The following is a 15,177-nucleotide window of genomic DNA, read 5'->3' on the forward strand; positions in this document are numbered from 1 at the left end:
GAGGAATCGCCATTCTGTTTTCCATAATGGCTGCACCAAAATGCATTCCCACCAACAGTATAGGATGGTTCCTTTTCTCCACACTCTCTCCAGCATTCCCTTCCTTTTCTTACACAGCTAAACTCTTACCTTAGGTTATCTCATTTACTGCAATTACTTGAAATACCCTAGCTTCATAGAGGAGATGACTTGAGAACGTCTTGTTGAAGTAGGAAGAACACCGGGCTCCGCACAGGAAGACAAGTTTCCTATGTTGACTTTCTGTGAGACTACCATAATTGACTTGGGATGTGTTATAGCCTTTGTTTCCTCGCCTATAAAATGGGGACTTGCCTTATATCTGTCTTGCTTGTCTTACAAGACTGCCACAGGAACAAAGGATGAATGTATGTGGCAGGAGGAGGCTGCTGCTATCATTATATTTACTGCTAAAGTTAAAGTCAGAGCATTGAAATTATAACTGTTTGGGCTTTCCAAGGGTAAGAGTGGGTGAGAAGACCTTCAGTAGAAAGAGGGATGGAGGGTGAGAAAGATATATATACATATATACCTATATCTTTGAATAAATATGAATGAGAGAAAAAGAATGAAAAAATTACATGTGTTTGTGTATGTGTATATATATATGAGACAGAAAGAATGAGTATGAATGAGTATGAATGAAAATGAAAACCGGGGAATCAACAGAAGCTATGTGGATTGGGATTTGATACCATTTCATAAGTCTCTAAATTCTTCAGTAAAGTACCAACTCAAGAAATGCTGAAAAGTGACAGGATTTCTTATGGGAAACAGTGAAGGTACAGGAGCTCTGGTGAGAGACAGAATCAAGTCATGATGCAGCGCACTAGGAAACGCCTTCTAAAGGGCAGGTGCAAGAGATTTAACCTTCTTTTTACCTTTCTGAATTTCCAGGGAATGTGTGGAGTTACAAGGACTTAGAAAACGTTTCTATTCATTCAATAAGCATTTCTCGAGTAGTTATTACCCACAGACGCTCAGACTGGAGTTACAGTGAATGTGATAATGATGACATGCTCAGTGATGACTGTGCTCTAGAGTTTACAGAAAACTAGTTTTTTTGTCATATGGTCATCCCATCCAGCCAGGAAGATTAAAAAGGACAAAGATATTCTGACCCAGTTTACAAAAGAGTGAACGGAGCTCCGATGATTAGCCCAAAAGGTGGTGACAGAGCTAGCATAGGAGCCCATCTCTAGGTCACTGTTTTTTGTTTTTTCCCAGTGTTTCCTGATTGTAGTGCTGTTTCTTTTAGTGGTGGGCCCATTATTTTAGTAACTATACAAGCAAATCTAGAAAGATAACAGATATACAACTTAACATGTTCTAGAAGAATAAATAAAATCAACACTTCAGCACTGCAAAGACATAGTTTTGGTGATATAATTTCTTAGGATGAGACCAAAGCAGGTAAAAATTAAACTAAATATTACAATAATAATAATAAAGATATGGAAAGTGAACCATAAAAGATTAACATTTATAAACAATGCATTATGCCACACTGCAGATATTTATAACCCAGTAAAATGGTTAGGATAACACCTATGATACACGATACCATTTAAGATATCCTAACTATGATATGTCCTGCATGCTTCAAGCAACATGATGGAGAATCCAGGACATTTGGTTTTAATCTCATTTTTGTCTCTCATTGCCAGTGTGACTTTGGACAAATCACTCTGGGCATGATCTTCTTATCATAAAAAGAGGAAACTTAAATTGTCCTTTCCAGGGCAAATAGTTGGTAGTTGAGTATATGTGCAAAAGGAGAAGTTAAAAACTCTAGCACAGTGGATTCTAGGGCTTGATTGCCTGGGATAGAATTGTGGCTTTCCTATTTATCAGCTGAGTAACCTTGACAAGTTCCTTAACCTCTCTGTTTTTCTTCACTCACAAAATGGTGCTAATAATACTATTCCCACAGAGTTGTTTTGAGGATTAAATGAGTTAATTAGAGGAAGAATGCCTAGCATAATAAACATTAAAGGTGTGCTTGTTATTACTGTTACCTTGGGGCTTCAGAGGAGGGGTCTATCACACTCATTAGAAAGGACAAGAAGTTTCATGGAAAAGTAGCATCGAAGATGGACCAAATACATCATGAGTTTACCTGCATGGAGCTTTCCAACCATGTGAGAGAAGAGGCAGAAAGGTGAGGGCCAGCAGGCTTGGGGAACAGAAGAAACCTCTAGCAGGTGCCTTCGAGACTAAGCAGAAATCACTACTGCACCAGGGTGCCTGGGTCTTCTTTACTCTGGGTCCTGCCCACAGCTGGGGCCATCTACTACATCTGAAAGCCAGCAGGCAAGACTGGCTGATTTTTTGGCAGGTCACTCACCCATAGGGCAGTGGGATGAAGCAGTGCCTAGCCACCTCTATATGATTCCACCTCAGCAAGAACCATAGACCTGGGAAGGGCTACAGGAAGACTCCCAGAAAGAATCTGCCAGTATAACTGAGGCTCAGACCCCCATTTCAGCCTCTCTGTTCTCATGCTCTGAGACCAACCTACCCTTCTCTGTTTCATGATGGTAGCTGTTGAACAGATCATGTGCTACTCTGTTAAACAAAATCAAACACAGTTACTCTCTCCACATGCAATTAAACCCAGCTACATTAAAATAATGTGTAGGCTGAGACAAATACATACCGCCACAAGATAATTGAGAGTTAAGCTGCTGTGACAAGCTAAATAACTAAATCAATCCCATTAAAACCTGTTTTCCTGGGGTCAAAGGCTTTTCAGTGGAAGAAGTCAGGTGTAAAAGAAAACACTCCATTTTGAACACCTTGCAACACTTGCTGAAATATAAACCAGTCACTTGAAGAAGCAAGCAAACAATCTGACTTAGCTCCAGGAAAAGATCAAATGAAGTCATAGGTATTTTTTTCTATCTTTGATTTAACTTGTTAGCTTAGGAAAGGACACTTCATTTTTTCATTTATCCTCATAAAAGCATTTTATGATGAATACTTCTGTCTGCTGAATATGGCTTGTTAACAGTAAGTCAGCAGAAATTAAATAAATTCCAATCAAAATAATGTTTAAATATGATTTAACAGTCAACCGATCAAATTCGGAAGACTTAACATAATCATAAAAATTCAGAGCTTGTAAGGGTGTGAGGAAACAGGCTCAAATACAGAGGGGATATTCTGGATGGCAACTTCATAGCCAAAGAATGATCCAATATATAATATGCATTTTTCCTGGTCTAGCTGTTTCCTTCTAGGGCAGTGAAATTACCTATTATCTACGGCAATAAGATGACTATAAAGTAAACTACAGAGTATAAGCTCCATGAGAGCAGGGATCATTTTGGAATTGTTTCACCCTATTACCTAGTACCTAGTACAATTGCTAGCATAGAAAGAGAAAGAGCAGTCAATAGATAATCATGTATATATTAATGAATATAAATTGTAGCATTTTTATACTAGAAGACATTAAATGCTTAGCAGCAGGAATAAATAAAATATTGTTTAACAATGCAAAAGCATATGATACAGCCATTAAAAATAATGCTGCAGAGGAAAACACATGACAAAAATGTTTTTGATAACATATTATCTGAAAAAAACTGATTTTAAATAATATATACACTATAGTCTTAATTTTTCTATAAATAATATGTACACATATATATAAACTGGAAGATGCATATCAAAATATTAACATACTGGTTATATCTAGTTACAGTTTACTGATGATATTTTTCTCTTTATTTTCTAAAATAAGGATAAAAAATTATGAGAGTAACAGAAGTTTGGGAACTGGGCTGAAAAGGTAAACTGCCTCTAAGTGAGAAGAAATAGAAAACTTTATGAATGCCTCTAGAAAGAAGGCCAAGGCCAATGGGATGATAGTGCTGAGCAGCAGGCTTGGATTTGACATAAATAAGCAGAGCTGTTTAACAATGGGATGTGCCAAAACTGCAAGTAGTGAATCCCTTGTCCCTACAGGTATGCAAACAGAAGCTAAATGACAATCCCAGAAGGGTTAACATGTTAGAAAAAATCTTAGACTGAATGAACTCTAAGTACTATTAAATCCAAGGCTCAAAGATTCCATGAGCTGACTGGCAGACTGCCTTCTGTAAGCTCCATTTGATATGATACAGAATTCTTTGTTTATCAACAAAGCATAGATTCCTATTTATCCCTCTATTTTCTATGGGATCTTCCCCTTCTTTTTTTATTGAAGTAGAGTCAGTTACAATGTGTCAATTTCTCATGTACAGCACAACATCCCAGTCATGCATGTATATACATGTATTTGCTTTCATATTCTTTTTCATTAAAGGTTATTACAAGACATTGGATAGAGTTTGCTGTGCTATAGATCTTCCCTTCCTTGATGCTTCTTTTGTTTGCAAGGTCTCAGTAAGCTTTCCCTTTAACTTGTTATGATCAAAGTTTCATTCTTCTCTCTCCTGATGGCTTCGAGAAAACTCTAGAGAGTACCAGATAACATTTATTGTTATCATGAATCTTCTTAAAGTGAATTGGTTTCCAACCAGCTGTGAGCCTTCCCTTTATTAATGCCACAGGATAGGTTCTAGAAAAGGGAGCAGCTAGAAGGATGGCAAAGGCTGTGGAGTAGAGAGGAGAGAGGATTCTATATACCCCACTTGATGGTGTTCATGGCAGTTGTTTCTGGACAATTAAAGTCCCTACAGAAAATCCACTGGCTTTGTTGAACATTGGCCAACATCTATTCATAGCTGTAAACTTTTTTTTTTTGGACAGAAAATTACAGGATAATTTTGATTTTGAATTTAGAGCTAAGTTCAAGTAGTTCAAAGGAGCACTGATTAGTTTCATGATATGAGCAAACTACATGAAACCAGTTAAGTAGTATTCCAGTTAGTGTACACTGATCATGCTTCTTTAAGTTAACCAATCTTGAGAATAGTCCAAGGAGTAAGGATCCATTCTATACAAAGAGAACATCTTATCTTTGGTTTGCAGTAACCTGACTTTCTTTGGATAATATTTGACTCAACCCTCTTCTGGGTTTGGTAGGAGAGAGTGGGAGGCTTACTTGGTCTATATATGCAAGTGCTACACAAGGGTTAGCTTGAAGCAGACGCCAGAGCCTGCCATGGAGTGAATCTGGATCCAGTCGCTATTGTAAAAACTTAACTTGGTTAAGTTTTAGAGCAGTGAAAGTGTTGAGGACATGGATTTATTTTGTGATAAAACTACAAAACTTCTTAAGCCATACTTGTTCACTTTGCAAAAGAACACAAAGCCCCACTACCTATCATTCATTTTTGTGATTAATTTCTTGGAATACTTTGGAGTGGCCATATTGGCTCTCTGCCAAAGGGTGAAAAAGAGGATGACAAAGATTACAAAACCATTATAAACTGTATCTGCCCTGGTAAGCAAATCAGTATTTTGGGGGAAGACTGCTGAAACACACTTCTCCCATAGCCAAGAACTCCTGGGAATACATGAGGTAAGTGGATTAGAGAGGAGGCATCTGGAATGCTTCATCAAGTCTGCCGAAGCTCCTTGAAGTGATATCCCATTCCATTAGCTATTCAATGAAATGGGAATAAGAGAGTGGGGGTACAACACTGACTGACAAAACAGAAGGTCATCCTAAGGAGATTTTCTCTTCTGCTGCCCATTGCAAAGTATCACTATGAACACATTTCCAGTTGGAAAAGGTCCATCAGCAAGTCTCCAGGACAGGGAACTAGAATACACTCCTCCCAGCTGCCTTCCAAAGTGTGTAGTCTCAGAATAGCATGGCGGCTAATTGGGAGACACAGCACAATGCCTGTAGTCCTTCAAGCTTCTCTTAGACTCACCAAATCAATTCATGTGCTTCCTGCCATGCCTTGAACCTCAGATATTCTGAAGATGTAGAAAATAAGGGGCAGGAAGAGGGGGAGTATATGCAGAATACAGTAGGACTATGTGACCTATGCTTTGTTAAGAAAGAAAGCAAGCTGTAGGCTTTTGAGAAGAAAAGAAGCTCAAAGAGGTGGTCTTACAGCACCATCTCCACAGATATCCAGAGATAGGATGATGAAAACAGTAATGAGCATGATAAAGGCTGAAAAGCCACAGGGATATCAGACTGATCTATTCCATGGCACAGATATCTATATAAAGACTTTTAGCTAATAATATTTTAATGCCAAGTTCTTCTCATTACTTTGGCTGAAACCCAGGAGTGGACGTTAACACACATTTGGCATGTGGGCAATCTCTGGTGTACTAATTTCCTTTTGCTTAGTCACGTAGCCAGCAGTAGAGCTAATCTCAACTAAGGCGGCTGGTACTAATTGTTAGTTTCCAATTACTAGTTGTTCAAGGTTTATCAAGTACTGTGACTTTAATTAGGGCCCTAAGATATAAACTGCAATGTCTTTAACAGACACATTCCAATGGGGATAATTTGATGAGCCAGTTGCTGTTGTATAGTAATTGAGAACCAGAGAGAGATTCACATATGAATAGTAAATTAAGATGTGCAGTAGTAGCTGGGATTTATACCTGGACCGTTAGAGGTCTTAATGACCCCATAAAAGGGAATAAGGTCATTTGTTATTTAAAGGATCATAAGATATTGCATTTCATAAGGATATTGAGCATGCACAAGGTTAAAGCGCTCATGGGTGAGCCAGATTCCCCCTTTATTCCATTTATAAGCAGAACCAGAAGAGTTAGCACTTCTTTGTAATAAAGCGCTAAATTCCTGAGTGACTTGCTGCTCTACCTCCCAAATCCCAAAGGGCAGCTGCTGCTGGGCTGGGCTTTGTAAAATGTTAGTTTCATCCTCAAACTCAGCACAAGCACTGAATCCTACATTTTAGAACCAATTAAAGTGAACGGTTTTCCAATTTTCTGGGACAGACTGTCACAAGTGGCTGAATGGGGAGACCCAGAGGTCTGGAAAGGTGGCAGGGAAAAAGCCTAATTCTTGGGTACAGCAGGTCCTATTTTAGGTTGAATAAAAAATTAAAAGGGCTTAGCTAGATATAGATCAGGGATTTAATTATGGATATGGAAAACTCTCCATTACCCATAGAAACAAAGGGATAATCCAAAATAGCAGATTACCCAATACAATATAAGTTAGCATTTGGAACGCATGGTCAACAACATGTCTTCTGCATCTTTAATTATGCTTTCCTTAGGCTACTATTAGAATCATTAGCCTATGTTCTCCTTAGACACAACCTAACAGCAGGAAAGCAAAGCTGAGACATACATTTGAGGATTCTACCCTGAGATTAAAATTCAGTTGTGGGTAAAGCTCTCCATCGATAATGCAGAACTGCCAGCAACATCTTTCATACCTATTATACATTTTGTTTCATTCCTTTTGTTGCAACAGACATATCTACAGACACATGCACAAAACTGCACAGAGAGATATGCAATCATTTCTACTACCATTATCATGCAGTCTACAGGTGTTCTCCTTAGCCAGGGTCTGATCCAGCACAGAAAAAGGCCTGTGGCAGGATAGGTTAGGAGATGAGGAAACATTTTTTCCAGACAAGTAATTAGAACAACAGAAGCAAATCCAAGGGCTGAATGTTGCTATTTAAATGGAAATTCAGCCAGATCCTTAACATGCCGCAAATTTTATCTATATAATGCTAAAAGACCCAGGTGATGAGAATTTTAGTTGTGTATAAAACTATGGGTCATTGCATTGATGTGATGGAGTTCCAGGAAATATTTCTGGTGTGGAAGAATGACTATATAATCATGTTTCCAATGTTATTAAAATGATCAATTACATACTATTTCAAACACACAGAAAGGTTCAGAAATAATAGGTGCCTATGTATCTACGTCTCAGAATTTTAATATTTTGACAATTTTTTTCTTCTGATTAAAAAATAAAGCTATAGATGTGGCACTGGTCAGTTATGAAAAACAGATGGATACAATTTTCCACTCCTTCCTGGAGCTATGCCCCCTCCAACGTGACTTTGCGCACTTCCTCTCATCAAGGGTAGTCTTTTTCTGTATTCCTTGAAACTAAGCTGGATCTGTAACTTGATTTACCCAATAGAATGTAACTTTGTGATTTGATACGGTCAATGTGTACGACTTCTGAGCCTAGAATTAAAAGAAATCCCATCAGTTACTATGTGACTCGGACTGGGCTGACCTGCTGGGTGATGAGAGACATGAGACCCAGTCACTCCCCTCTCCCTCTCCCCAGTGACAGCCAGCCCCACACTGATCTGCTAGTTGACTGCAAATGTATGAGTGAGCCCACCTAAGACCAGAAGTGCTTACCTTGTTCCAGCCCAAGGTGTTAATCCACATAATTATAAGCAATAATAAATGGCTGTTTTCAAGCCATTCAATTTTGAGGCAGTTAGTTACACAGCACTAGATAACTGATACAGTGGTTAAAGCTGCATTCTCATCAAATCTTATTTTCTCTCTACTGCCTTCCCTCCCCAGAATTTTCCACTATTCTGAAATTGGGGTCTATCCTGCCACTACATGTAAGTATACTGTTGTAATTTATGTATGTATATACAATATTAAATATCATTCATAAAAAGTATAAAGGGTTGTTTAAAAGAAATATAGATCATATCATACCTTACATATCCTTTGCCCCTCACCTTTATAATAAATCTTGTTTTTTATAAATATCCATGTTGATACACATAGAAGTCATTCATTTTAACAGTCGTATATTTCTATTTCCCTACTGATGAAGGAATAAGAGACTGGGCCAAAAAATCTTCCATCCTTACCGTGCTATGATTCAAATAAGTATGGAGAGGTAAAACAGTTTGTAAAGAGTCAATTAGGATTAGAGACTGATACACAGCTATAGAAATAAAGCTGTATGATGTTTGCTGTACTATTCTTTATAACATATATACATTCTTTTGCAGAACTAGCATTTTTGTAATACATTTCAAAGAATAAATTCGAAATAGACTAGAGAGAAGACAAGCAGATTCACTTATATATGAACCCTTAGTCAATGACTCTAGTGGCAATTGAGACCAATGGGCAGTTGAGACCAGTGGGGAAAGACTGTCCAGTTAGCAATAGCTACCTATTCAATAATGGCTATCAACACGGAAAAAATAAAATTATATCCTTCTCTTATACCATACACAAAAATAAGTACCAGCTGGATTAAAGTCCTGGGTATAAAAAGCAATGGTTCAAAATATTTGGAACATTCATCTTAGTCACAAATTATCTTCCTCTCTACTTTCATCAATTCACATTGACTCTAGGTATTAACAATAGCTTTTGTCATTTGGTCCAAAGTCCAATGGGCCCTACAGTTGCGTGTACCAAGACAAAGACTTGGTACTGGTTTCTGATGAGTAGTTTTTATTCTTACATCTGTCTGCTTAAAATAAACAGCTAGTTATCCTAAGTCCAACAAAGCTTACATTGTTAAAAATAATAGAATAAATGCAAACAGAGTCCAGTTGTGCTTCGTAAATTAGCCTTACCTAAAAATTCCTTGCTTCTGAATGGACATATCCTGCCACTCAATTCCAGGCCCTTGCTAGCACAGGTTCTTCTCCAGCTAATTCCCTTAAGAATTCTGTTTACTGTCTCTTGTTCAATACTACATTTCTCACCATCACTGCCACATACAGAGGTGCATGCAGTAGATCTCATTAAAACTGAGTTCTTTTGTCCTTCCATTCAGTAAATATTTATCAAGCACATATTAAGTGCCAGGCACTCTGCTAGTACTAAGATAAAGCAATGACAAAAAAGGTCACTTTCTAGAGTCTAGATAGCTTTATTGTTTTCCCACTATGATTCTCATTTCAGGGAAAGATCAATTTCCGGAAGTCATGATAGAAAATATTTGTTCTAAAACTTCACTGACTGTTGACCAACTTAGGGCAATTTAGATAATATTCCTAAACCTCAGTTTCTTTATTGATCAAATGTTGCTATTATTAGTATCTATTCTCATATATTTCAAAATCGTGCCATAACTAACAAATGAATTCTTGCTTGCGAATGCCAAGGGCTACAGAAATAAGACCACTATACTTCTATTCTACAAGGACTGAATTCCTTATGATTTAGAGATTATTTCTTTAATGCTGCTCAAAGGAAGAAATAATATCCGAAGTCCAGGCTACCATATCTGTGGCCTTAAACCTTCAATTTATCATTTCAGTCTAGCTCACCTGTTCATCTTAAAAGCCATGTAAGCAGTGACTTTCTCCTAATACCGAACTTCTCCTTAATTCTGATACCTCTCTTTTAGTAGAAGAAAATCAACCAGAGCACCATTAGTATAAGTCTTTATTCTTAAGTGTTGGTCAGGAGAGGTTCTGAAGGGGCCTTTTAATCTGGGGAAGAAGTGGGGAATCTTTTCTAGGACTTTAGCATAAGAGGTGTGCCAAAGTTCAGCTAGTTTTTTAAGTAGTTGCTTAGGGATGGTTCTTGGAAGGAGGTCTTCATTCTTGGGGATTAGCACCAATTGTTTGGGCAATGTGAATTTTATCAAGATTGGATGAGGAGGAATAACTAGGGGCTAAGGTCATGTGCCAAAGTGGTAGGAAGGAAAGAATATGAAGGTTTCAGTGGAACATTCTCAATCTTTCAGTGTCTCTCATACGATTTCTCTCATTTTCATCCTCTGTTTTGCTTATGATCAAGATTCCTTAAGCCATCAGGTACCAAACACCTGTTAATAATTGATGGTATAAGGTAAAGGATATTTTTCTGAGGTACACAAAAATTCTACATCTGTTAGGTCAGGATTTAGAGAAATAAGCCTGGGAATATTTAATTTAATGGCACTTACCTACCTCTAAGGTCTTTACACAAAATCATATAGTTTTGCCTTGAGAAAACTTTTATTACAGTGTTTCTTACAGCCAGCAAACTCATGGAGAGGAGGCTTCATAGTGTAACCTTGTTAATATCCTTCAAAGACCTGATCCCTCCCTACAGCTGGTAAGTAGAAGGTCAAAGTGCAATGGAAGAATGAACAGTTTTCCACATCAGCACATCGTGGTGTGCTGCGGGTAATTTGTCAAGTGTCTGTCTGGAGGTGTCATCAGAAACTGTTATGGCAGGAGTGACTACTTGTTTGCCTGAGACAGAGAGTCCTCGTTGATGCCTGTTGTTACAGCACCATTACTAGTAGTGTCCCAACTCATTCACAAAAAGGGTTCTGATTCAAATGATTAAGTTACTGTGGTGGACATGAGGTATGCTGCTCAGATCCCTTTGTTAAGGACTTGTTTCTGCTTGTTGTATGCACATGGTCTTCAGCTTTCTGCCTCTGCAGGGAATGCCTCAACTGCAGAGACCCACCTCACTCAACATCACATTCCTTTCAGGATTAGCCCACATCCAGAGAATTCCAGGGATTAGGAAGGCCTGGCTGTCTCAGCCCATCTGAAGGACAACAGAGTTCTGGCTCTAGAATTCCCTGGGATTCTGCAGGATCCTCTGATAGCCTCTACTGCCCTCACCTTCTTCTTCATCTCACCCTGATTCTTTTCATTCCTTTTCTCAGATGGTGATCCCCAGTGCATTCCCAAATAAACATCCAAATTGCATTTTAGAATCCACTTCCTAGGGAACCCAATTCACAACGACTAGTATGAGAAGAGGGCTTTGGGAGCTGGGTCAGTTTACTGCTGCAAAAGAAATCAAAGATGGATGATCAAGAAGCTAATGGAAAATGCTCCAATGAAAAGCCATGATCCATTGTCTAGTCTCCAAACCCAAGTCAGCTTTCTCATCAGGAAGCCCCTGACCAAAGAAAAGACCAGATCCCCTGCAGGAAGGACATTGCAACAACTGGAAAGTATGAAAGGCAGCAATTTCTTAATCTTTCTCCAAAGGATGGCCATTTACTTGGGTAACTGTGAACTAGGGAGAAGGGAATACATAAACATCTGAAAACTTAGGACACAGAATCCCAATTGACAGTGATACCCAGAAATTCAAGCATCATCCTAACACCCCTGTTACACTGGGTGCATACAGAGGACAAGTTATGTATGTAATCCTGGTGGAGCTGCAGGTCACAGTTGGTCCATTAAGTATGTGAAACCAACAAGTAGCCATCTCTTTGATCTGTGCTTACGTATAACCTAAATACATAGAGACAGTAGTTTGTACAACCTCCTCATTTAGTCCTTGGACTTTCTAGTAAGAGCTGCCATGGGGGAAAAGCCACATGGAAGGAAGCCTCTATAATACCAAGCAACACAGAAGGGGTTGAACGTCAATGCCAAGAGTGTCAATACCCCAAATCTAGCACAATATTCCAGTAAGATGTCAAAATATTCCCTCTTCCATTCTGTCTTTTGCCACCAAACCTAGAGAAATGAAATTGGGAGAAGCACATATGGGTTGAGCAGGTCAGCATGGCTGAGGAGATCTTCTTTAGGAAATGACTGATGTGCTCTTCCAGATATTGACTTATTGCTGAGAAATAACAACTATTTACTTTACCGGAGCTACTTTTTATTAGTGTAAAACATCCCAGTCAGCTTATTGGGCTTCTTTCTTTTAATAGCTGTTCTTGAGGTAATCAATGACTTTTAACAGCCAGGCTCAGTTATCAATGTACAAGAGTACATTTATTGATATAACAGATACTTTTCTTCACTGGGCACCAATTATTGCCAACTGAATTGTGCCACATTAGGCTAGAAACACCATGTAATCTTGCTAGTTACTTAACGCATTCCAGTGATTGGCTTCAAGAAGCTTTATAATCACACTGTTGATTTGTGAGTTAACAATACTTTAAATTCCACTGAGTGCTAAGCAGCAGAGTCTCCTTATAAAAGGTTAATAGAATAAGACATTCAATCTATCTCACTTTTGTGAGGGTAAATAAATGGAAATTGTACAAGGGTATGCAAATCTTACACGTTTGGTATTCTATTGAAAACTAGAGTATTTCTAAAATTTAAAAAAAAATCCAATTTTGACACCTGTAGCTCCATTTAAAATTCAGACTATTTGATTTCATAAACATTCCTAAAATTAGAAATCATTAAAACTATTAAAAAGACATGTCTCCATTTCTGATTAAAACTGGAGAAAAATCAAGACTCAGAATGTCATTAATATTATTAACCCAGGAACTAATCTAGCTACTTAATTAAAAAACAATATAAAAAAATGCAGTGATGGTTCCAGCCAGCCAGAGCTGCCTCAGACTGGGCAGAGGTTATATGAGGTCTGTGTAATGACATGTCCTTAAGTCCCAGAATTTAACCCCTAGAGACATTTGACATTCCCCTGTTCTGCTGTTTATACATAGAATTCAATATGATTTCTATAATTAAGACCCATACTCCTTGAAGTCTGAATCTTTCTTCTTGCTCCATTCATTTTTTCTTTCCATCACTTATTCCACAAATAATTACTGTGTTCCTACAATGTGCCTTTCCACAAATCAGGCCCCAGTGATCCAGTAGTGAATAATATAATGATGGAAATGAGAGCATTTCCTTCTTATACCCAGTTCTATCATTCACAGTTCTTTTCAAACAAAAATAACTTGATTGTTGCTACAGGGAAATGATTATGAATTTCAACTGTACTTTGAATATCAGTAATATTGGATATTGGGGCCAAATTCTCAGCATGGCTTAGGAGTCTATTATTTTTTAAATCTTATTTGCTCAATTCTGAAATATTAACATTTCAGATTTGAATGAATAATTAAACAGCACTGTAAAGTTTAGGATGCCAGAAAGAAAAAGATTTAGTTAACATAACATTTTATTAGAAGAGTATGTAGTTTGTCCTCTTGGGGCACTAGGGTCTTCCCTAGAATGGTAGGCAGCATAGTCTCAGTCCAGAAATCCACATGCAACAATATCTAGGTAGTTTAATAAACTTGAGACTTTGTGGGAATGACACATGTATTTATTATAAGTTATTGGTACCAAACTATGGAATAAGGACTATACACATTTTATTATAATTAACTTAGGTAAAAATCTATATAAACACTAAATATACAGTGTGCTTTTGATCCAAGTTCCAGGTTCTTTTTATTAAGAAACCAACAAAAGCATTTTTGCTGTTGTATTTTGTGCAATAATCTCTGCTCTGGTCTAGCCTGGATTCTTCTTCCAGGTTCTACTGATGAAATACAATACAGCTCGTATTTCATCACATAATATCTCTGTTGGGATAGGTCACCTCTTTCTATCAGAGCCCTTATTTATTTTTATTTGCAGAATATTCAATCTTTGCTTCTTCAACTGTTCAAAGTACACTATAAATATCATATCCTTGTTCATGGATTTCTAAGGAGAGCTGCAAAGGGCTAGCTGTCCACTCTACTTGCTGATTCTGGAAAGTGTTCTGTGGATCTGCTGGCCTCTAAACACTTAATCCTGAACCTATATTCTTTGTTATAATCACCATCTGTGTTTTATTGCTCTGGTAGTGCACCTGGAATTATTTTTCACAACTTTTTCCTAGTGATTAGCTTTACGGAATATAGATTAATTGCCAGGTTCCCCATTTTTCCTTCTGGAAATATTTGTTATATAGAATAGAACTTGAACCATAGAGTAGTGTAGGAAAGTTTGTGGTAGTTAAGTTAAACTATTTTAACAATGACAACAAAACAAATTTGAGAATATGTGACGGCTTGTGATGGCTCAAGTACAGTGAAAATGCATTCCTTCTAACCCAAAGGTCCAAAGGAGGTATTCCTAGTTGGTGGTGATGTGCCTTCTGTGGTTGTTCCATGTGGTCCTGAAGGAGAGACAGAGCTACTGCCCACAAAAGGAACACTCAGGTCTAAACAAGGAGCATGAGAAGCAGGCCCCAGTGATCCAGTGGTGAATAATATAATGATGTTATATGTTACATGACTAAGGATCTCTGACTTGTTCTAATTACTTGCACAGTGTGGCTCTCAAGGCTCCAGTACAACCCAAGGGAACTGAGAGGATCTTCTGAAGAGTGACTGATACTGGACTTTTTGCAAACCTTGGTGGGTGAGACCCAGAGCCTGATTTTGTTTGATTTAGAAAAACAAAGAAAATTTGAGTTTTGTGGAGCAATATCTGCTATATTTGCACAAAACATGGTTTATTCTATTGTTGCAATATGAAGCTGTGAATCCAGATTTTCTAAGTTTCTGTGAGCTTCTTTGTTGTCTCTAAT

At 37.8% G+C, this 15,177-nt stretch overlaps 1 long non-coding RNA gene across 1 annotated transcript in view; it reads left to right on the forward strand.

Annotated features, from left to right (window-relative positions):
* LOC140696042 (uncharacterized) overlaps window positions 1-15,177 on the forward strand; it is a 37,921-nt gene that overhangs the window by 3,450 nt on the left and 19,294 nt on the right. Inside the window, exons 2-4 of the long non-coding RNA XR_012071983.1 lie at window positions 8,476-8,519; window positions 10,896-10,974; window positions 14,919-15,004. This is a non-coding gene — a long non-coding RNA (uncharacterized lncRNA). The remainder of the gene's footprint in view (window positions 1-8,475; window positions 8,520-10,895; window positions 10,975-14,918; window positions 15,005-15,177) is intronic.

This window comes from Vicugna pacos, chromosome 4 (assembly GCF_048564905.1).
Source record: "Vicugna pacos chromosome 4, VicPac4, whole genome shotgun sequence".
Classification (NCBI taxonomy): domain Eukaryota; kingdom Metazoa; phylum Chordata; class Mammalia; order Artiodactyla; family Camelidae; genus Vicugna; species Vicugna pacos.